At 37.4% G+C, this 25720-nt stretch overlaps 1 protein-coding gene across 1 annotated transcript in view; it reads right to left on the reverse strand.

Annotated features, from left to right (window-relative positions):
- The window catches only part of DOCK3 (dedicator of cytokinesis 3), a 558375-nt gene that overhangs the window by 459425 nt on the left and 73230 nt on the right, over positions 1–25720 (reverse strand). The gene's annotated exons all lie outside the window — the stretch shown is intronic.

The raw sequence follows: 25720 nt of genomic DNA on the forward strand, positions 1-25720 counted from the left end.
CACAAAAAGAATTGACAATAAATATTAAATATATTTAACAGCAGAAATAAGGATAAAACAAATGTGGAAATGAAAGTGACAGAATATAAATTTTACGTGCCCTGGCAATGTAAAATGACAAAACAACAACTGGAAGGGAAAGGTGAGAGATAGGTTATCTGCTGATTGCTTCCATCTGGGATCCAAAGTTTATCATTTAGACTACACAAATCAAGAAAAAAATATAAGGTTATTTATTTAACAAAGAAAAGGTAAGTACTCAGAGACTTTCTTCTTAAAAATTTTTTAAAAATCCCTTACAGGAAAAATTAAAAAAAAAAAAAAACTAAAATCTAATCAGGCCAAAATTAAAAAGGTTATTATTGAGATGCAGGAAAAAATCGAGGCTCTAACTGCTAGGGTAAATGAGGCAGCAAAGAGAGTCAGTGATATAGAAGACAAAATGATGGAGAATAATAATTACTGGATCACGAAGGGAGGATGAGAGATTGGCAATACCATAAAGTAAAATAATATTAAAAGAACAGTCATCCCAAAAGAGGAGGAGAGAAAAAAGGGAGGTAGAAAGATTACCTGAACAAATTATAGCTGAGAACTTCCCTAATCTGGGGAAGGAAAGAGGCATTTAAGTCCAGGAGGCACAGAGAACACACACCCCCATATCAATAAAAATAGGTCAACACCTCAGCTTTTAATAGTGAAGCTTGTAAATTTCAGACTTAAAAGAGAAAATTCTGAAAGCAGTGCAGAACAAGTGGTCCTTAACCTAAAAGGCAGAAACATAAGACTGGCAGAACACAGATCAGGACTGCCATGATATAGTCAAGGTACTGAATGAGAAAAATATGCAGTAAGAATACCTTATACAGAAAGGCTGTTATTCAGAACAGAAGGAGAGATAAAGAGTTTCCAGGAAAAGAGAAACTAAAGGAATCTCTGATCACTAAACCATCCCTGCAAGAAATATTAAAGGGCATCCTCTGAACAAAGAAAGAGCCCAAAAATAACAAAGAACAGAAAGGAACACAGACAATCTAAGGAAAGAGCAACTTTACAGGTAATACAATGGCACTAAATTCAAATCCTTCAGTAGTTACTCTGAATGTAAAAGGGACTAAATGCTCCAATCAAAGGACACAGAGCATCAGACTGGATTAAAAAAAAAAAAGACCTATTAATATGCTCTCTACAAGAGACTCGTTGTAGACCCAAAGACACCTCCAGACTTCAAGTGAGGGGGTAGAGAACAATTTACCATGCTAATGCACATCAAAAGAAAGCTGGGGTAGCAATCCTTACATTAGACAAACTAGATTTTAAACCAAAGACTGCAGTAAGAGATGAAGAAGGACGCTATGTCATAATAAAAGGTTCTATCCAACAAGATCTAACAACTGTAAATATTTATGCCCCTAACATGGGAGCAGCCAATTATATACACCAAGTAATAACAAAACTGAAGAAACACAATGATAACAGTACAACAACAGCAGGACTTTAACACCCCACTCACAGCAATGGACAGATCATCTAAGCAGAAGATCAACAAGAAAACAAGGGCTCTGAAAGACACACTGGACCAGATGGACTTCACAGATATATTCAGAGCATTTCATCCTGAAGCAACAGAATACACATTCTTCATGAGTGCACACGGAACATTCTCCAGAATAGAGCACATACTGGGTCACAAATCGGGTCTCAGCTGGTACCAAAAGACTGGGATTATTCCCTGCATATTTTCAGACCACAGTACTTTAAAACTTGAACTCAATCGCAAGAGAAAATTCGGAAGGACTACAAATACATGGAGGTTAAATAGCATCCTACTAAAGAATGAATGGGTCAACCAGGAAATTAAAGAAGAATTTTTGAGAATTCCTCAAAACAAATGAAAATGAAAACACAACAGTTCAGAATCATTAGGATGTAGGAAAGGTGGTCCTAAGAGGGAAGTATATAGCAACACAGGCTTTTCACAAGAAACAAGAAGTCTCAGGTACACAACCTAATCCTACACCTAAAGGAGTTGGAGAAAGAACAGCAAATAAAATCTAAAACCAGCAGAAAAAGGGAAATAATTAAGATTAGAGCAGAAATCAATGAAATAGAAACCAAAAGAACAGTAGAACAGATAAACATAACCAGGAGCTGGTTCTCTGAAAGAATTAATAGGATCGATAAACCCCTTGCCAGGCTTACCAAAAAGAAAAGAGAAAGGACCCAAATAAATAAAATCACGAATGAGAGAGGGGAGATCACAACCAACACCTAAGAAATACGATTATAAGAGAATATTATGAGCAATATATGCCCCCAAAATCAAGCAGTCTGGAAGAAATGGATGCATTCCTAGAAACATATAAATGACCAAAACTGAAACAGGAAGGACAGAAAACCTGAACAGACCCATAACCAGAAAAAGAAATTGAAGCAGTAATCAAAAATCTCCCAACAAACTAGAGTCCAGGGCCAGATGGCCTCCCAGCAGAATTCTACCAAACATTTAAAGAAGAATACCTATTCTTTTGAAGCTGTTCCAAAAAACAGAAATGGAAGGAAAACTACCAAACTCATTCTGTGAGGCATTACCTTGATCTCATAACCAGACAAAGACGCCACCAAAAAGGATAACTACAGACCAATATCCCTGATGAACTTGGATGCCAAAATTCTCACCAAGATACTAGCCAGTAGGATCCAACATTACATTAGAAGGATTATTCACCACGATCAAGTGGGATTCATTCCTGGGCTGCAAAGGTGGTTCAACATCCACAAACCAATCAATTAATAAGAGAAAGGACAAGAACCATATGACCCTCTCAAGAGATGCAGAAAAAGCATTTGACAAAATACAGCATCATTTCTTGAGTAAAACTCTCCACGGTGTAGGGATAGATGGAACATACCTCAGTATCTTAAAAGCCACGTATGAAAAACCCACAGCTAATATCATCCTCAATGGGGAAAAACTGAGAGCTGTTCCCCTAAGGTCAGGAACATGACAGGGATGTCCACTCTCACCACTGTTTTCAACAGAGTACTGGAAGTCCTAGCCTCAGCAATCAGACAACAACAAAAAAGCATCCACGTCGGCAAAGAAGTAATCAAAGTCTCACTCTTTGCAGATGACATGACACTCTATATTGAGAACCCAAAAGACTCCACCCAAAAATTGCTAGAACTCACACAGGAATTCAGCAAAGTGGCAGGATATAAAATCAATGCACAGATATCAGCTGCATTCCCATACACTAACAACGAGACAGAAGTAAGAGAAATCAAGGAATCGATCCCATTTACCATTGCACCAAAAACCGTAAGACACCTAGGAATAAACCTAACCAAAGAGGTAAAGGATCCATACCCTGAAAACTATAGAACACTTACAAAAGAAATTGAAGAAAACACAAAGAAATGGAAAAACATTCCATGCTCATGGATTGGAAGAACAAATACTGTTAAAATGTCTATGCTACCCAAAGCAATCTACACTGTCAATGCAATCCCTAACAAAATACCATCAACATTTTTCACAGAGCTGGAAAAAATAATCCTAAAATTTGTATGGAACCAGAAAAGACCCCAAATAGCCAGAAGAATGCTGTAAAAGAAAACCAAACCTGGTGACATCACAATTCCAGATTTCAAGCTCTATTACAAAGCTGTAATCATCAAGACAGTATGGTACTGGCACAAAAACAGACACATAGATCAATGGAACACAACAGAGAATCCAGAAATGGACCCTCAACTCCATGGTCGACTAATCTTCAACAAAGCAGGAAAGAACATCCAATGGAAAAAAGACAGTCTCTTCAACAAATGGTGTTGGAAAAATTGGACAGCCACATGCAGAGGAATGAAACTGGACCATTTCCTTACACCATACACAAAAATACACTCATAATGACTGAAAGACCTAAATGTGAGACAGGAATGCATGAAAATCCTAGAGGAGAACACAGGCAGCAACCTCTTTGACCTCGACCACAGCAACTTCTTGTTAAACATGTCTACAAAGGCAAGGGAAACAAAAGCAAAAATGAACTATTGGGACTTCATCAAGATAAAAAGCTTTTGCACAGCAAAGGAAACAGGTGACAAAACTAAAAGACAACCTACAGAATGGGAGAAGATATCTGCAAATGTCTTATCAGACAAAGGGCTAGTATCCAAAATCTATAAAGAACTTACTAAACTCAACACCCTAAAAACAAATAATCCAGGCAAGGAATGGGCAGAAAACATGAACAGACATTTTTCCAAAGATACACAAATTGCAGACACATGAAAAAATGCTCAACACCACTGGGCATCAGGGAAATACAAATCAAAACCACAGTGAGATACCACCTCACATCAGTCAGAATGGCTAAAATTAACAAGGCAGGAAACAACAAATTTTGGAGAGGATGTGGAGACAGGGGAGCCCTCTTACTCTGCTGGTGGGAATGCAAGCTGGTACAGCCACTCTGGAAAACAGTAGGGAAGTTTCTCAAAAAGTTAAAAATGGAGTTACCCTATGACCCAGCAATTGCACTGCTGGGTATTTACCCACTGGATACAAACAGTGATTCAAAGGGGCATCTGTACCCTAATGTTTATTGCAGCCGTGTCCACAATAGCCAAACTATGGAAAAATCCCAGATGTCCATCAACAGATGAAAAGATAAAGATGATGTGGTGTATATATATATACAATGAAATATTATTCAGCCATCAAAATGAATGAAATCTTACCATTTGCAATGACATTGATGGAATTAGAGGGTATTATTTTAAGAGAAATAAGTCAGTCAGAGAAAGACAATTATCATATGATTTTACTTCACGTGGAATTTAAGAAATAAAACATGGTGGGGTGGCTCAGTTGGTTAAGCATCTGCCTTTGGCTCAGGTCATGATCCCAGGGTCCTGGGATCAAGCCCCATAAATGGCTCCCTGCTCAGTGCAGGGAGTCTGCTTCTCCCTCTCCCTCTGCCGCTGTCCCTGCTTGTGCTCTCTTTCTCAAATAAATAAAATCTTAAAAAAAAAGAAACAGATGAACGTAAGGGAAGGCAGGGAAAAATAAAATAAGACAGAATCATAGAGGGATGCAAACCATAAGGGACACTTAACTATAGGAAACAATCTGAGGGTTGCAGGAGGGGAGATGAGAAGGGTAATGGGGTAACTGGGTGATGGGCATTAAGGAGCACTAGGTGATTATATGCAACTGATGAGTCCCTAAACTGTACCTCTGAAACTAATAATATATGTTAATTAATTGATTTAAAATTAAATTAAATTTAAAAAGAAAAGATGCTCAACATCACTCATCATCAGGGAACTACAAATCACAACTATGATGAGATACCACCTCCCACCTGTCACAATGCCTAAAATTAGCAACACAAGAAACAACAAGTGTTGGCAAGGATGAAGAGAAAGGGAAATGCCCTTGCACTGTTGATGGGAAGCAAACTGGTGCAGACACTCTGGAGTACATTTTGGAAGTTCCTCAGAAAGTTAAAAATAGAACTACCATATGATCCAGCCATTGCATTATTAGGTATTTACCCAGACGATACAAAAATCCAGATTCAAAGGGTACATGACCCCTATGTTTATATCAGCATTATCAACAATAGCCAAACTATGGAGAGACCTCAAATGTCCATCGACTGAAAATATGTGGTATCTATACACAATGGAATATTACTCAACCATCAAAAAGAATGAAATCTTGCCATTTGCGATGATGTGGATGAAGGTAGAGTGTATTATGCTAAGTGAAATAAGTCAATCAAAGACAAATACCATATGATCTCACTCATATGTGGAATTTAAGAAACAAAACAGATGAACATATGGGAATGGGGAAACAAAAAAGGAGAGAGGAAAAGAAGCCATAAGTGACTCTTAACAACAGAGAACAAACTGAGGATTGCTGGAGGGAAGTGGGTGGGGCATGGGCCAGATGGGTGATGGGTATTAAAGAGGGTACTTGTGATGAGCACTGGATTTTGTAAGTAAGTGATGAATCACTGAATTATATTCCAGAAACCAATATTGTACTGTATGTAAACTAACAAAATTTAAATAAAAAATAAACTCTAGAGTGACCACTACAAATAAAATACTTTAAAGCCAACAAGCTAATAGAGGAAAATACCTAGAATAATCAAAATAGGTTAATAAGGCATGCAAGAAAGGATAAGTCAAGAAATGCAATAAGGCACAAAGACCAAGGTGATAGCCTTAAACCTAACTAACTAAATAATTAAACCAACTACATAAAGACTAAATAATCCAGACTGTCAGAATAAATAAAAATAAACCCCCCACTACATGCTATTTATATACCACACACATACTTAAACATAAGAATACATGAAAGTTAAAAGAATGGTTGATTTCCACATGGCCCTAGAATAATGGCAGGCATTGAATCTACATAGCCTCCAAAAAGACATATAAAAGATCAAAAAAGAGGGTATAAAACCATATAGAGGGTATAAAGCTTTATCAAGCCATATAAAATCAATGCCTTCAACATTACCGTCAGAGAATACTATGGACTTCAAACTACATTTACGCAGTGAAAAATTCTATATTACAACAGAAGTAACTCTAAAGCTCCTGCCACTACTAGATAGCTCTTCACTGCCATATCTCCAAAGGGTACCTTCCTCCTACTTACCTATTTCCCCTCTAGATGCCACTTCTTTTTCACACACTCTTCAGATTACTCCTTGCACTCTACCCACAGACTTACTGTGGTAGAATGAGTATTCTCAGCTGTACAGGCAGCAGAGTATGGAGCAGAGTAGGAACTTTGTCAAAAACAAGTCAAGTACATGTAAAATTCTTGGGCAAGCTCAACTGGTCATTCTGTCCTCAGATTTTAAAAAGCAGTATAATGGCAGCAAGGAAGATGGTAAAACAGCCTTCAATAGGTCTGTCTCTGTCTTAAGTCACACAGCTCTAATTTATCCTGATTACTTTCTATATCTGGTATTCACTTGTCATCCTATCACCCTTTATATTCATCCTGGGGATTACCTTTTTGTTTAATGTTATGTTAGTCACCATACAATACATCATTAGTTTTTGATGTAGTGATCCATGCTTTTTTTCGTGTAACAATCCTGGGGATTACCTTTAAGAGTCTATCCTGTGCTGGTTTCTCCTGATTCTTGAATCCCATATCTTTCCATTCTTTTAACTTATTGCTTTATTCTACAGGAATACATCCCCTCATAGCTTCATGAGTAAAGTTATATAGGAGGACAACTGACAATTTTCATGTCAGAAAATATATTTAGTATACTCTCATATTCAATTCATAGTTTGGCTGAATGATAAATTCTAGGTTATAAATCATTTTCCATCAACATTTTGAAGACACCACTCCACTGTCTTCCATAGTTAAAGTCTAGTCCTTTGTATATACCATACTCTTTTCTATCTTTGAATGTTGGCTGACTCTTCTTGGTCGCAATATTCTGAAATTTCACAATGGTATGGGTCTATTTTCATTCATTTTTGTTAGGTACTTGCTGGGTCCTTTCAATATGGAAAGCCATGTCCTTCCATTCTGGAAAATTTTCCTGAGTTATTTCATAGCTGATTTCTGTTCTCCAGTTTCTTTCCTCTGTTTCTGAACCTCCACCAAATGATGGACCTCTTGAAGCTGACCTTGAATTGTCTTATATTTTCCAATTTTCCATGACTTGTATTTTTGTTCTACTTTCTGGGAAATTTCCTCAACTTTATCTTCCAACCCTTCTACTGAGATTTTTCATTCCTGCTATCATGTTTTTAATTTCCAAGAACTCCTTTCTGTTGTCTAATGTTCCCTTTTAATAGCGTCCTATTCTAGTTTCAAGGATGCAATGTCTTTATCTCTGAAGAAATTATTCATAAGGATTGTTTTCTAAGCTTTCTCCACCCTATGTAGTCTCTTTCCCATGAGTTTCTTTTTTGGGGGGGGAAGAAGAGCCATCTTTCATATTAGAGCATCCTCAAATACCTGGTATCATTGGTTGTCTGCTCATATTTAAAAGAAAGGAAAAAAAAAGTTAACTGGAATCTCTAAACGCATGGGTGAATCTTGCTGACCTTATGATTCACTGTTTGGAGATCTGGCTACCATTTGTTGTGAAAATCCTGATAGCAGGGTATCAACTGGGGTCTAGTCAGGAGACAAAAACCAATCTTTCAAACAGGAAAACATTTATTATTAAAAAAATCATTAAATAGGTAAAAGATAATAAATGACTAAAATGTAAAAGGGAACTCTTAAGATATAACCAAGGTAGCAAATATGAAAAGATATTGCAACCTTTAAAGCTAAGTGAAAAGTAAACAAGAAAAAAAGCTTAGTAACTTATAAAAGGGATTCCAAAAACCTAAGATACTGATCTCTGATGAAATGGTGGGCTACTGCAGAAATATGATATTCACTGCTACAGTGAGAATTTCTGGAGGCCACTCACCAAAACCAAGACTGCTGCTTGCCATGGAAAATACTGTAGGGACCAACTGCCTGCAGAGCAGTTTTCTACAGGGATAAAATAAAAACAGGAAGAACGAAGTCCCTTCTTCATCCTCCAGGCAAGTAGTCTTCCTACAGTGCCTCTTTATTGGCAGAACCTAACAAAGATTCAGCTGGCAAAGAAGAAACGTGGTATGCAAAATCTCCAGCTCTAGCATCATAATAAAGGGATAAGAAGGGCGGGTTCAAAACTCAGAGACAGTAAGTCAATAACTGGCACAATCAACATCTTTAAGTCCCTCATCTTGCCCTATTCAGACTGTCCGGAAAGAGTCCTCTAATCTGTTTTGGAAGGTAAAGGTCTGGCTGCCAGGATTTCAAGAGCCAACTGGGAGATGACTAGAAGTTTCTATATTCAGTATTCAGTAGGCATGTTGTCACTTAATCCCCAGTTTTCAATACAAAGCCTATCTCCTATGGAACTGTGCATGAAGTCTCCCAATCCACAGATGCTTTATTTAACCTCCATCAAAAATAAGCCTCAAAACTTCTACTAGGATGGTGCAACTGACTTTGGCTTCATTTCAGGTCATGATCTCAGGGTCGTAAGATCTAGCCCCGCATCCAGCTCTATGCTTAACACCGAGTCTGCTTCGTACTCTCTCCTCCTCTCCCTTTTCCCTCCCCCACTGCATGCATGCTCTAATAAATAAATCTTAAAAAAAAAAAAAAAAAAAAAAACTTCTACCAGGTTGAGGGAGGAGCTGCCACCAAATGAGATGAAGTAAGGGAGAAGATCTATATAATTTCATCCTCATTTCCAAAAGTACCTGGTGCTGTAATTCCTATGTGTTTTGAGGATCTGCAGTATTAATAAGGTTGGTTCCCAGCTATTCCTACTATACATGCTTGGGATGTTTCAAAGGTCATTTTGAGCATCAGCTGAAATAATAAATGTATAATATCTACCACTATTGCCTAGAACATGGTAGGCAGAGAGCAAATGAGTCTTATGAAAGTCTTATTTACTTTTAAACATTAACTTAAGTTGCAAACATAATGAAAAATCTGCCAAAGTCATTTAAAAGTAACAGGGTTAAGTGTTTAGAGCTATATTATATAAATGTACGATAAGTACTGTGATTTGAAATTCTATGACAATTTTCATACATAAATTATTTCTTAAGGTGAACAGAAATAAAATCTTTTTATACTTTTAACCTTCTTATAAGAGGCAAATTTTCCTATCCATAAAGTCTCATTAAAACATAAGCTTTTGGGGCGCCTGAGTGGCTCAGTCAGTTAAGCATCTGCCTTCGGCTCAGGTCATGATCCCAGGGTCCTGGGATCAAGCCCTGCATCAGGCTCCTTGCTCAGCGGGGAGTCTGCTTCTCCCTCTCCCTCTGCTGCTCCCACTGCTTGTGCTGTCAAATAAATTTAAAAAATCAGCCTTTATTTTTTTTTCAAGTTTTTATTTAAATTCTAGTTAGTTAACATTTAGCAATATTGGTTTCAGGAGTAGAATTTAATGATATATCACTTACATATAATACCCAGTGCTCATCACAAATACCCTCCTTAATACCCATCACCCATTTAACCCATCCCCCCACCCACCTCCCCTCGAGCAACCCTCAGTTTTTTCTCTATAGTTAAGAGTCTTTTATGGTTTACCTCCCTTTCTTTACCCTTTGTTCATCTCTTTTGTTTCTTAAATTCCACATATGAGTGAAATCATATGGTATTTGTCTTTCTGTAATTCATTTCTCTTAGCATTATACTCTCTAGCTCCATCCACATCATTACAAATGGCAAGATTTCATTCTTTTTGTTAAGTAATATTTGACCATATATAGATAACACTTCTTTATCCATTCATCAGTTGATGGACATTTGGGCTCTTTCCCATAATTTGGCTATTGTTGATAATGCTGCTATCAACATCAGGGTATATTTGTTTATCCTCTGGGTAAATACCTAATAGTGCAATTGTTGGGTCATAGGTAATTCTATTCTTAACTTTTTGAGGAAACTCCATACTTTTCCAGAGTGGCTACACCGCTGGCATTCCCACCAACAATGTAAAAGGGTTCCCCTTTCTCTGCATCAGCCATTCTGAACAGGTGTGAGGTGGTATCTCATCATAGTTTTGATTTGTACTTCCCTGATGAGTGATGTTGAGCACCTTTTCATGTGTCTTTTAGTCATCTGTATGCCTTCTTTGGAAGTTGTCTTTCATGTCTTCTGTCCATTTCTTAATTGGATTATTTATTTTCTGGGTGTTGATTTGATAAGTGGACAGCAACATGCAGAATGAAACTGGACGACTTTCTTACACTATACACAAAAATAAATTCAAAATGGATGAAAGACTTAAATGTGAGACAGGAAGCCATCAAAATCCTAAACGAAAACACAGGCAGCAACCCCTTTGACCTAAGCCCTAGTAACTTCTTACTAGACATGTCTCTTAAGGCAGGGCAAAACAAAAAAATGAACTACTGAGACTTTATCAAGATAAAAATTTTCTGCACAGCGAAGGAAACAATCAACAAAACTAAAAGGCAACCTATGGAATGGAAGAAGATACTTGCAAATGACATATTGATAAAGGGTTAGTATCCAAAAACTTAAGTTTTTAAATGCCATTAGAAAGTGGCAGTGAGGAACCTCCATACTGTTTTCCAGAATGGCTGTACCAGCTTGCATTCCCACCAACAGTGCAAGAGGGTTCCCCTTTCTCCACATCCTCCCCAACATTTACTGTCCCGTCTTGTTAATTTTAGCTATTCTAACTGGGGGCTATGGTGGTATCTCATTGTGGTTTTGATTTTTATTTCCCTGATGGCTAGTGATATTGAGCATATTTTCATGTGTCTGTTAGCCATTTTTATGTCTTCTTTGGAGAAGTGTCTGTTCATATCTTCCACCCATTTGACTGGGTTGTTTTTTAGTGTTGAGTTTGAAAAGTTCTTTATATATCTTGGATACCAGCCCTTTATCTGTAATGTCATTTGCAAATACCTTCTCCCATTCTGTGGACTGCCTCTTAATTTTGTTGACTGTTTCCTTTGCTGTGCAGAAGCTTTTTATCTTGATGAAGTCCCAAAAGTTCATTTTTGCTTTTGTTTCACTTATCTTTGGAGACGTGTCTTGAAAGAAGTCACTGTGCCTGATGTCGAAGAGGTTACTGTCTATGTTCTTCTCTACAATTTTGATGGATTCCAGTCTCACATCAAGGTCTTTCATCCATTTTGAGTTTATCTTTGTGTATGGTGTAAGGGAATGGTCCAGTTTCGTTCTTCTATATGTAGCTGTCTAATTTTCCCAGTACCACTTACTGAAGAGGCTTTTTTCCATTGGATATTTTTTCCTGATTTGTCAAAGATTAGTTGACCATAGAGTTGTGGAAATGTTCTTACAGAAAAGCCAGAATCAATTTTAGAGCTAAGGACAGCACAGGAATAGGCAGCTAAGTCAAATCAGACTAAGATCATGAGAAAGGGGATAGAAGACAGAAATGTTCAAGGTAAAATGGAAGCTGGAACTGAGTGAGAAATCTACAGCACAAATACTTACAAAACCCAAAGTCAAAGCAGACTATGGATCATGAATCGAGATAGTAAAACAGGGCATGAATAAGATGGCTTCAGAGAACTATACAGACAACAAATCAGCAAACAGACGCAATGTGGATAACTGACATGAGTCTTCCAGCACAAAGCATATGTCATAAGCAATAAACACTGTCTCAATAATGAAGCCAGAGAATTTTCTTACACACTTTCATTTATAAGCATGAGCCCAGGAATTTAAGTGGAATTCCTGACTTGGGATGTAATGAAAACAGAGTACCTACCTAGGCTCTTAAAACAATTAGATTCTGACATTATTTATGACAGGGAAAATGATGTTAACCAACAAACCAAAATCAAGTAATAGTCTGAGGCCGCCTGACTGCTCTCACAAAATAATTTCTAAATAAAAATTCTAAATCTAAATTTTAAGTCAAAACCACAGTAAGATATTATCTCACACCTGTTAGAATGGCTATCATCAAAAAGACAAGAGATAACAAATGCTGACAAGGATGTGGAGAAAAGGGAGCCCTGGTGCACTGTTAATGGGAATGTAAATTGGTACAGCCACTAAGGAAAACAGTATGGAAGTTCCTCAAAAACTTAAAACTAGGTATCTCTTTTCCCATGTTCACTGCTGCATTATTCACAATAGCCAAGACAAAGAAACAACCTAGGTGTCCATCAGTGGATGAATGAACCAAGAATAGGTCATATATGTATATATAAATTATATATATTTTTAAATATATGTCAAATATTAATTCCAGAGAAACAAATGGTAATACAAGATATAATAATATACCATATAGATCAGCCATGAATTAATCATAGTAATAAAAAACAAATACCAATTTAATTAACAAGGATGCTAAGTATATTGGAAGAAGTAAGAAGCATGTTTGTGTATTGTTTGGGATGGGAAAGGATAACAGAGCTAAAGTCTTATCTTCTGTTGCAGAGTAAATACATAAGAATAAAACGGAAAAAATTAGGGGCACCTGGGTGGCTCAGTTGGTTAAGCATCTACCTTTGGCTCAGGTCCTGGGATTGAGCCTTGAGTCAGGCTCCCTGCTCAATGGGAAGTCTGCTTCTCACTCTCCCTCTGATCCTCCCCACTGCTCGTGTTCTTGCTCTGTCTCTCTCAAATAACTTTAAAGAAAGAAAAAACTGGGGCACGTGGATGGCTCAGTCAGTTGAGAGAGCCTGCCTCCGGCTCAGGTCATGAGCCCAGGGTCCTGGGATGGAGCCCTGCATCGGGCTCCCTGCTCAGTGGGGAGCCTGCTTCTCCCTCTTCCTCTGCCTGCCACTCCCCCTGCTTGTGCTCTCTCACACTCTGTCAAATAAAACCTTTTTAAAAAATGGAAAAGATTAATAGAAATACAAGCATGTTATTTTTCATGTGTTCTTTATTATTTTTTTTACACTTTTCCAGCTTTATTGAGCTGTACAATTACAGCTCAATATGTTATATGTTATACACATATAACAGTGTATAAGTTTAAGGTGTACATTACACTTTTGATACTTTGATTTGATACACTTACATACTGCAAAATTATTACCTCCATAGGGCAACTAGCTAACACTTCCATCAGGTCACATAATTACCATTTCTTTTTTGTAAGTGACATTTGAGATCTACTCCTAGCAACTTTAAAGTATGTAATACAGTATTATTAACTATAATCACATGTTGTACATTAGATCCCATAATTTATTTCGCTAACATTCTCTTGTTGGTAGACATTTAGGATGTTATCAGTTTTTTGCTACTATACACAATGCTGTAGGTGTCTTCATGTGTACATATGCAAAAGTTTCTCCAGATCAATACAAATATTTTTTTAGCATGGCCCAGATTTAGAAATAGATTTTATATCACAATCCCATATACATAAAATCGAAGCAAATCTCATGAAGTAAAAAACTTAATGATGCTACATGCAATTGTGCCAGTTACCAATTGACTACCCCTCAGCACCAAATCTACCCTTCTCTATCCTGTTTTTTAATAATGGAATTGAGCCCTATGATGGTTAATCTTATGGTTCAACCTGACTGGGTCACCCAGTGCCCAGATATTTGTTAAATATTTTTCTGGGTGTGTATGTGAGACTTTCTGGATCATATTGACATTTTTTATTGGTAAACTGAGTAAAGCATATTGTCTTCCCCAATATGAGTGGGCCTTATCCAATTTACTGAATGCTTGAATACAACAAATAGGTGGAGTAAGAGAGATTTCACTTTCTCTGCCAATTTTCAAGCGAGGACACTGGCCTTCTCCTGCCTTCAGGCTTGGACTCAGACTGGAACTTACACCATCAGCTCTCCTGGTTCTCAGGCCTTCTGAATCTGACTAGAACATTGGCTCTCTTAGGTCTCTAGCTTGCCAACTGCAGATCTTGGGACTTCTTAGACTCCATATCATGTAAATCAATTTCTTGTAATAAATATATACATAGACTTAATGTATCTCTTACTGGTTCTGTTTTCCTGGTAATCCCAAACTAATATAGACCATATCAACATTTCTTCTTTGGCAACTCACCCAGCATTAAGCTTTGTCAATAAAGGGTACTAATGGGACAACTGCAAGGCCATAGCCGAAAGAAGGAGCTTCCCCTTCTTGGTTCTGATGCACTGCTATGTTACTGTCAGCACCCTAGCCAGGTGACTGGCATGTTGGAGGCCCTCCATGCCCTCGGGCAAGTTTCTTCACCACTTACAGTCTACACGTTCCTAGGGCAGCCATGCCCTTTTCCAAAAGGATCTGAATATTTGCCTTGAGGCAGAGAGTGCTCTTTTAAATTCTTGGTTCCTTGCTTGCTGGCTCTTCCTCAATAGTTGTTGACTTTTACACCCGCTACTTCTATACCCTTTGAATGTTTTTAACCCCTTTTAGTAATTCCTTTTTATCAGTTAACATTTATATTAAATATTCCCTATTCAAATTATTACTATAAATGGATTGTAACTGATACAGCAACACACTCTTGACATTTTTTATTAATGCTGATAGTGAGCACTAAATGGAATTTGTAACCCACTAATGATTGATGAGGATAGCTTTAAAAACACTTCTCTAAAGTATAAATTTAGGAGTTAAACTGCTAAATCACAGGATATGCACATCTAACATCACAAGATACTCCCAGTGTATAAGCATTCCCACTGAAACATATCTGGGCCAACATTTGGATATGTCAGACATTTTAGCCTTCTCAAACTAATATATGTGGACTTGTTCATCACTCTGATTTTAACTTGCTATTCTTTGCTGAAAAGATTGAGCATTTCTGTGAAGTCCATAGTCATATTTTTGTCCATTTTTCTTTTTTTCTAAAGATTTTATTTATTTATATGACAGAGAGAGAGCACAAGTAGGCAGAGCAGCAGGCAGAGGGAGAGGGAGAAGCAGGCTCCCCACTGAGCAGGAAGCCCAATGCAGGGCTCCATCCCAGGACCCTGGGATCATGACCTGAGCTGAAGGCAGATGCTTGACTGACTGAGCCACCCAGGAGCCCCTGCTCATTTTTCTATTTACCTGTTGTTTATTTTTATTGATTTATAAAAGTTCTCTATTATCTTTGTAATTTATATTTCAAAAAAAATTTCCAGTAAGTTGGCTTTTGTCTTTTTTAACATTAATCCACCTCACTGATGCATAATTTACATACAATGACATGCACAGATTGTGAATTTAGCATTCTATAAGCTTTGACACGTGTAACACCCATGTAACCTGGATTTCATCAAGACATAGAACTCTTCAATCATCCTCAAAGCTCCTTCATGCCTCTTTCCAGCCAATACTCTCCCAGGCAACCACCATGCTGTCGTCTTCTATCATCAAGGATTTGTAGTATTGCTTATTCTTGAATTTCATATAAGTTGAATCATATACAATGTAATCTTTCATACCTGGCTCTTTTGTTCAACATATTTTTTAGATGCAACCATGTTGTAGCATCTCTACACTTTTCATAAAATTTTTTACCAAGTCCTTTTATTTTTTAAATTCTTTATTGATAGGTAACTTTTTTTAAATTTTATTCTATTATGTTATGTCACCATACATCGTTAGTCTTTTATGTAGTGATCCAAGATTCATTGTTTTCTTATAACACCCTGTGCTTCAAGCAATACGTGCCCTCCTTAATACCCATCACTGGGCTAACCCTTCCCCCAACCACCACTCAAATAAGTAAATTAACAGCATCCCAAATGCCACTTCTGTCTCTTTCAGTCACTAACACACACACCCTTAAATTGAATGTGCTACAGAAAGGAAAATGGATTGTTACTACATACAACAGTATCACAGACACAATCTTAGCAAAAGAAGCCAGATAGAAGAGTGGTTATTTAACCACTATTCTGATAAATATCACCAGTTATTAGTTTTACCTGATTTGGTACTTTATGTGCACAGGACCATAACAGCATGAACTCTTACATCTGACTTCTGTCAAGAGAGATCTGTGATAATCATCTGTATTATTGTATATAGTAATTCATTCATTTTCCTTTCTGTGTCACATTCAATTGTATGAATATACCATAATTTATTTACTGTTGATGAACATGTGTTTCTTCTCCAGTATGGTTTGTGCAATTATGAATAAAGCTTTTACTAACATCTTATACATGTATTTTACTGTTGGATTCATACCTATGAGTAGATTTGCTGGATCATCAGATACGTGTACATTCAACTTTAGTTAATAGTGCCAAACACTTTTCTAAACTGGTTATCCCATTTCCTCTCCCACCAGCAGTGTTTGAAAGTAACAGTTGTTCTACATCCTTACCAGCACTTGGTATTGCCACTGTTTTGAATTTTAGTCATTCCAGTGGCTGTGTTGTGTTATCACACTGTAGTTTTAATTTGTATTTCCCTGCTAAACGAAATTAAACACCCTTCTGAACGTTTATGAGCCACTGGAATATATGTTTTGTGAAGAGCCTAATCAAGCCTTCTGCTCATTATTCTACTGGAATATCTTATTTTTGATTTGTAATAGTTCTTTATATACTCTAAATACAAGTCCTTCATCAAGTATCTCTCTCTGTGACTTGCCTTTTTTCTCTCCTTAATGTCTTCTGAACAGATCTTCATTTTAATAAAGTACAACTTACCAATGTTTCCCTTTATGGTTAGTGCTTTTGTCTTCCCCAAGGTCAAGAAGAATCTTCGTCTACCCCAAGGTCAAGAAAAATATTTTCCTATATTTCCTTCAAGGTACATTATGGTTTTACATTTCACATTTAGGTAGCATCCATCTGGAACTGTGTTTGGGGCAAATACTATGAGGTAGAGGTCAATATTCGTTGCTTTTGATATTGACACAATACCATTTATTGAATAGACTATCATTTTTTATTCCAGGTGGCCCAGTATCACCTCTTGCAAAGGATATCATTTCCCCAGTGCACTGCAATTTTTACCTTTTTCATATATCACTGGATGATATACATGATATACATGATGGTCTGTTTCTGGACTCTCTATTCTGTTTCATTATTCCGTCTTTGCCCCAAAACCACAATGTCTTCATTTATAATAAATCTTCATATCTGGTAGCATAAATTTTCTACTTTGTTGCCTTCTTCATGATTGTCTTGGCTATCTGTAACCTTTTGCTTTTTCATATAAATGTTGGAATCGGCTGTTCAATATCCATACCAAAAAAAAGAAAAAAAACCTGATGGATTTTTATTGGATTGCATTAAACCAAGATCAATAGGGGAAGAACGGACATCTTAAGACAGCGAGTCTTTCAATTTATAAACATGGTATATCTTTCCATTTATTTAGATTTTCCTTAATTTTTATCAACAATGTTTTTATAGATTTTAATGTACGTGTCTTACATTTTTATTAGTTTTGCTTCTAGGCATTTATTGTTTGTGATACTATATAAATAGCATTGTTTCTTTAATTCATTTTCTAGTTCTTAGTTGCAAATACAAAGTAATATATATTTAAAATATTGATATTGTAGCCATCATATTTTTAAGTTCTCATATTTATTCCCAGTTATTTTTTATAGAATCTATTGGATGTTCTACATATACAATTATATCATGTACAAATGATAGTTTCAATCTTATATTTCCATTATTTACGTATTTTTTTTAAGATTTTATTTATTTATTTGACAGAGAGAGACACAGTGAGAGAAGGAACACTAGCAGGGGGAGTGGGAGAAGGAGAAGCAGGCTTCCCGTGGAGCAGGGAGCCCAATGCGTGGCTCAATCCCAGGACCCTGGGATCATGACCTGAGCCGAAGGCAGACGCTTAATGACAGAGCCACCCAGGCACCCCTATGTATTTTATTTTTCTTACCACACTACCTAGTACTGCCAGTATAATGTTTAATACACACGATTATAGCAGGTCTTCTTGTCTCGTTTTTAGATCTCAGTGGGAAATTTTTCAATATTTTACAATTGGATAATGATATTTGCTGTAGGCTTTTTAGCAGGTATCCTTTACCAGATAAAGAGAATTCCCCTCTATTATTTTGCTAAAAATTTTTATCCTGAAGGGGTATTGATTTACATTTGTTTTAAGAAAATACTGAATGAGTGCTGCACTAGAGCTCCCTTTCCAGAAAAGTACACTCCCAAACTTACATAATTCCTGGGTCATGGTAGGTTAACACTTACTTCCATATCCATCTTAAGAGTAGGAAAGTGGATCAGAGCTCCATTTACGTGGCATTGTCTCCATGCCCACATAGCAACATTTCCATTCTATTATGTAATTTGAACTGCCAGCCTAGGATGCCCAGGTTCTTACCCATGGTATCAATTTTGCTTTTGTCAATACTCTGATTTTATGTGATTTCTCCAACTTTATTTTTTCCATATATCTTGATCTGAGTGCATGATTTTTTTAAAGATTTATTTATTTATTTTAGAGACAGGGGAGGGGAAAAGGGAGAGGGAGAGAGAGTTTTTATTTTTTTAAACATATATTATTTGTTTCAGGGGTACAGGTCTGTGATTCATCAGTCTTAAACAATTAACAGTGCCCACCATAGTACATACCCTCCCCAATGACCATCACCCAGCCACCCCATCCCTCCCACCCCCCTCCACTCCAGCAACCCTCAGTTTGTTTCCTGAGATTAAGAGTATCTTATGGTTTGTCTCCCTCTCTGGTTACGTCTTTTTTCATTTTTCCCTCCCTTCCCCTATGATCCCCTGTCTTGTTTCTCAAAATCCTCATATCTATGAGATCATATGATATTTATCTTTCTCTGATTGACTTCTTTCGCTTAGCATAACACACTCTAGTTCCATCCACGTCGTTGCAAATGGCAAGATTTCATTTTTTTTGATGGAAGCATAATATTCCATTGTATATATATATACACCACATCGTTATCTGTTCATCTGTTCGTGAACATCTAGGCTCTTTCCATACTTGGCTATTCTGGACATTGCTGCTATAAACACTGGGATGCAGGTGCCCCTTCAGATCACTACATTTGTATCTTTGGGGTAAATACCCAGTAGTGCAATTGCTGGGTTGTAGGGTAGCTTTATTTTCAACTTTTTGAGGAACCTCTATACTGTTTTCCAGAGTGGCTGCATCACCTTGCATTCCCACCAACAGTGTAGGAGTGGTTCCCCTTTCTCTGCATCCTCGCCAAAATCTATCATTTCCTGACTGGTAATTTTAGCCATTCGGAGTGGTGTGAGGTGGTATCTCATTGAGGTTTTGATTTGGATTTCCCTGATGCCGAGTGATGTTGAGCACTTTTTAACGTGTCTGTTGGCCATGTGAATGTCTTCTTTGCAGAAATGTTTGTTCATGTGTTCTGCCCATTTCTTGATTGGATTAACTGTTCTGTGGGTGTTCAGTTTCATAAGTTCTTTATAAATTTTGGATACTAGCCCTTTATCTGATATGTCATTTGCAAATATCTTCTCCCATTCTGTCAGTTGTCTTTTGGTTTTGTTGACTATTTCCTTTGCTGTGCAAAAAGCTTTTTATCTTGATGAAGTCCCTATAGTTCATTTTTGCCCTCCTTCCCTTGCCTTTGGCGATCTGTCTAGGAAGAAGTTGCTGCGGCTGAGATCGATAACGTTGTTGCCTGTGTTCTCCTCAAGGATTCTGATGGATTCCAGTCTCACATTTAGGTCTTTCATCCGTTTTGAGTCTATTTGTGTGTGTGGTGTAAGAAAATGGCCCAGTTTCATTCTTCTGCATGTGGCTATCCAATTTTCCCAACACCATCTGTTGAAGAGACTGTCTTTTCTCCATTGGACATTCTTTCCTGCTTTGTTGAAGATTGGCCATAGAGTTGAGGGTCCATTTCTGGGCTCCCTACTCTGTTTCATTGATTTATGTGTCTGTTTTTGTGCCACTACTATACTGTCTTGATGATGACAGCTTTATAATAGAGCCTGAAGTCTGGAATTGTGATGGCACCAGCTTGGTTTTCTTTTTCAACAGTCCTCTGGCTATTCGGGGTCTCTTCTGGTTCCATACAAATTTTGGGATTATTTGTACCATTAATTTGAAAAATGTTGATGATATTTTTATAGGGGTTGCATTAAATGTGTAGATTGCTCTAGGTAGCATAGACATTTTCACAGTATTTGTTCTTCCAATCCATGAGCAGGGAACGTTTTTCCATTTCTTTGTGTCTTCCTCAATTTTTTGCATGAGTATTATAGTTTTCTGAGTACAGATACTTTGCCTCTTTGGTTAGATTTATTCCTAGGTAGCTTATGGTTTTGGGTGCCATTGTAAATGGGATTGACTCCTTAATTTCTATTTCTTCTGTCTTGGTGGTGGTGTATAGAAATGCCACTGATTTCTGTGCACTGATTTTATATCCTGACACTTTACTAAATTCCTGTATGAGTTCTAGCAGTTTTGGGGTGGAGTCTTTTTCCACATAAAGTGTCATATCATCTGCAAAGAGTAAGAGTTTGACTTCTTCTTTGCCAATTCAGATGCCTTTTATTTCTTTTTGTTGTCTGATTGCTGAGACTAGGACTTCTAGTACTATGTTGAACAGCAGTGGTGATAGTGGACATCCCTGCTGTGTTCCTGACCTTACGGGAATGAGAATGATATTCACTGTGGGTTTTTCCTAGATGGCTTTTATGATACTGAGGTATGAACCCTCTATCCCTATACTCTAAAGAGTTTCGATCAAGGAAGGATGCTGTACTTTGTCAAATGCTGTACTCTATCAAATGCTTTTTTCTGCATCTACTGAGAGAATCATATGGTTCTTCTTCTTTCTTTTATTAATGTACTGTTTCACATTGATTGATTTGCGGATGTTGAACCAACCTTGCAGCCCAGGAATACATCCCACTTGGTCCTGGTGAATAATCCTTTTAATGTACCATTGGATCCTATTGGCTAGTATTTTAGTCAGAATATTTGCATCCATGTTCATCAGGGATACTGGTCTATAATTCTCCTTTTTAGTGGTGTCTTGGGTTTTGGGATCAAGGTAATAGTGGCCTCATAAAACAAGTTTGGAAGTTTTCCTTCCATTTCTGTTTTTTGGAACAGCTTCAGAAGAATAGGTATTAATTCTTCTTTAAATGTTTGGTAGAATTCCCCTGGGAAGTCATATGGCCCTGGGCTCCCATTTGTTGGGATATTTTTGATTACTTCTTCAATTTCCTTGCTGGTTACGGGTCTGTTCAGGTTTTCTATTTCTTCCTGGTTCAGTTTTGGTAGTTGATACATCTCTAGGAATGCATCCATTTCTTCCAGATTGTCTAATTTGCAGGCATGTAGTTGCTCATAATATGTTCTTGTAATTGTTTGTATTTCTTTGGTGTTGGTTATAATATCTCCTCTTTCAATCATGATTTTATTTATTTTGGGTCATTTCTCTTTTCTTTCTGATAAGTCTGGCCAGGGCATATCAATCTTAATTCTTCCAGAGAACGAGCTCCTAGTTTCATTGATCTGTCCTACTGTTTTTTTTTGGGGGGGGGGTTCTATTTCATTGATTTCTGCTCTGATCTTTATTATTTCTCTTTTCCTGCTGGATTTAGGCTTTATTTGCTGATCTTTCTCCAGCTCCTTTAGGTGTAGGGTTAGGTTGTGTATTTGAGACCTTTCTTGTTTCTTCAGAAAGGTTTGTATTACTATATACTTTCCTCTTAGGACCACCTTTGCTGTATCCCAAAATTTTGAACAGTTGTGTTTTCATTTTCATTGGTTTCCATGAATTTTTTTAATTCTTCTTTAATTTCCTGGTTGACCCATTCATTCTTAGTAGGATACTCTTTAACCTCCATGTATTTGAGTTCTTTCCAACTTTCCTCTTATGATTGAGTTCTAGGTTCAAAGCACTGTGGACCGAAAATATGCAGGGACTGATCCCAATCCTTTGGTACCAGTTGAGATCTGATTTGGGACCCAGGATGTGATCTATTTTGGAGAATGTTCCATGGACACTAGAGAAGAATTTGTATTCTGTTGCTTTGGGATGGAATGTTCTGAATGTATCTGTGAAGTCCATTTGGTCCAGTGTGTCATTTAAAGTCTTTATTTCTTTGTTGATCTTCTGCTTAGATGATCTGTCCATTTCAGTGAGGGGGGTGTTAAAGTCTCCCACTATTTTTGTATTGTTGTCGATGTGTTTCTTTGATTTGTTATTAATTGGCTTATATATAATTAGCTGCTCCCATGTTAGGGGCATAGATATTTACAACTGTTAGATCTTCTTGTTGGATAGACCCTTTAAGTAGGATGTAGTGTCCTTCCTCATCTCTTATTACAGTCTTTGGTTTAAAATCTAATTGGTCTGATATAAGGATTGCCACCCCACTTTCTTTTGATGTCCATTAGCATGGTAAATGTTTTCCACCCCCTCACTTTCAATTTGGAGGTGTCTTTGGGTCTAAAATGAGTCTCTTGCAGACAGCACATCGATGGGTCTTGTTTTTTTAATCCAATCTGATAGCCTGTGTCTTTTGATTGGGGCATTTAGCCCATTTACATTTAGGGTAATTATTGAAAGATATGAATTTAGTGCCATTGTACTGCCTGTAAGGTGACTGTTAACTGTATATTGTCTCTGTGCCTTTCTGGTCTATGTTACTTTTAGGCTCCTTCTTTGCTTAAAGGACCCCTTTCAATATTTCTTGTAGGGCTGGTTTGATGTTCACAAATTCTTTTAGTTTTTATTTGTCCTGGAAGCTTTTTATCTCTCCTTCTATTTTCAGTGACAGCCTAACTGGATACAGTATTCTTGGTTGAATTTTTCTCATTTAGTGCTCTGAATATATCATGCCAGTCCTTTCTGGCCTGCCAGGTCTCTGTGGATAGGTCTGCTACCAATCTAATGTTTCTATCAGGTAGGTTACAGAACTCTTTTCCCGAGCTGTTTTCAGGATTTTCTCTTTGTCTCTGAGACCTGTGAGTTTTACTATTAGATGTTGGGGTGTTGACCTAATTTTATTGATTTTCAGGGGGGTTCTCTGTGCCTCCTGGATTTTGATACCTGTTTCAGGGGGGGTTCTCTGTGCCTCCTGGATTTTGATACCTGTTTCCTTCCCAAATTAGGGAAGTTCTCTGCTGTTATTTGCTCCAATATACCTTCTGCCCCCTCTCTCTTTCTTCTTCTTCTGGGATCCCAACTATTCTAATATTGTTTCGCTCTATGGTATCACTTATCTCTAAAATGCTGCCTTCGTGACCCAGTAGTTGTTTATCTCTCTTTTTCTCAGCTTCTTTTTTCTCCATCATTTGGTCTTCTGTATCACTAATTCTCTCTTCTGCCTCATTTATCCTAGCAGTTAGAGCCTCCATTTTTTATTGCACCTCATTAATAGCCTTTCTGATTTCAACTTGGTTAGATTTCAGTTCTTTTATTTCTCCAGAACGGGATTCTCTAGTATCTTCTATGCTTTTTTCAAGCCCAGCTAGTATATTTATAATCATCATTCTGAACTCTAGTTCTGACATCTTACTAATGTCTGTATTGATTAGGTCCCTGGCAGTCGGTGCTGCCTCTTGTTCTTTTTTTTAGGTAGTTTTTCCATCTTGTCATTTTGTCTAGAGGCGAATAGATGAATGAGACAACAAAATGCTAACAGGGTAACAACGACCCCAGAACAATATACACTAAGCAAATCAGAAGGGATTCGAAACCGGGGGGAAAAGAAAGGTCAATTAACAAAAAAAGAATTTGATCAGGCTGGTGAATAGAACAGAGCCACACACTAGAATTTGAGTATATTTTGGTCTGTTAGAAGAAACTGTCTCCCAAAATTTTAAAGAATGAAAAGCTTAAATACATACAAAAATAAGGGTAAATACAATTAAGGGTTGGAATATGACTATAAAGATGAAAATTAAATAAGCTTTTAAAAAAAGAATTGATAAGTTGCTTGAAAAAAGAATGAAAAAAATTTTTAAAAAGGAGAGAATGTGATCAGGCGGGAGACTAGGAAAACATCATACACTAGATTTAAGGTATATTTTGGTCTGTTAGAAGAAACTGTATCCCAAAATTTTAAAGAAAGAAAAATTTATATATACACAAAAAGTAAGGTTTAATTCAATGAAGGGATAAAATATGACTAAAAATGAAAATTAAAAAAGATTTTTAACAAAGAAATTGATAAGATGTTTTTTGAAAAAGGGAAGAAGAAAAATTCAACTAAAAAATAGAAAAAGAAAAATAAAGAAAATTTTTTAAAAATTAACTTTGAGGGATGCCTGGGTGGCTCAGTTGTTAAGCGTCTGCCTTCGGCTCAGGTCATGATCCCAGGGTCCTGGGATCGAGCCCTGCATCGGGCTCCCTGCTGGGTGGGAAGCCTGCTTCTCCTTCTCCCACTCCCCCTGCTTGTGTTCCCTCTCTTGCTGTCTCTCTCTCTCAAAAAACAAATAAAATCTTTAAAAAATAAAAAAAAAATTAACTTTGAAAGACTACAGAATCATGGGGGGAAAAGCCATGAATTCTATGTGCTGTATTCCCCTAGCTCTGGGGTTTTGCCGTTCTAATTGATCGGTAAACTTTGTCTTGGCTGGATGTTCTTGCTGATCTTCTGGGGGAGGGGTCTGTTGCAGTGATTCTCAAATGTCTTTGCCTGACGTGGATCTGTACCACCCTTGCCAGGGGCCAGGCTAAGTAATCTGCTTGGGTTTGCTCTCAGTAGCTTTTGTCCCCTGAAAGCTTTCCGTACAGCTTTGGAGAACAAGAATGAATATGGCAGCCTCCCAATCTCTGGTCCTGGAGGAGCCGAGAACTCAGGGCCCTACTCCTCAGTGAGCCCTCAGAGAAAAGCAGTCAGTCACTCCTGTCTCCCTGGTCTCCAGCCGTACTCCATGGGGAGAATCTTAAGCAGATTCTGTCCTGAGCCTAGAGCCTGATGTGGGACTCAATCCCACAACCCTGAGATCACAACCTGAACTGAAACCAAGAGTCAGATGCTTAACCAACTGCACCACCCAGGAGCCCCAAGTGCATGATTTTAAAAAATGTTACATTTTTCAATAATGCATAAATGTTACCACAGAACTACCCATATACATCACAGAGGAGGCTAGTAGTCAAGCCAAACTTCATTTGAGCATTATTTACTGCCTTGTTTTAATTATAACTGATCACATCCAGCCAATCAAACAGAAACATGCAAATGAACTAATTAC

The sequence above is a fragment of the Eumetopias jubatus genome, unplaced genomic scaffold (assembly GCF_037043125.1).
Source record: "Eumetopias jubatus isolate StellerSeaLion01/CBP00866 unplaced genomic scaffold, mEumJub1_p1.0 scaffold_1, whole genome shotgun sequence".
NCBI lineage: Eukaryota > Metazoa > Chordata > Mammalia > Carnivora > Otariidae > Eumetopias > Eumetopias jubatus.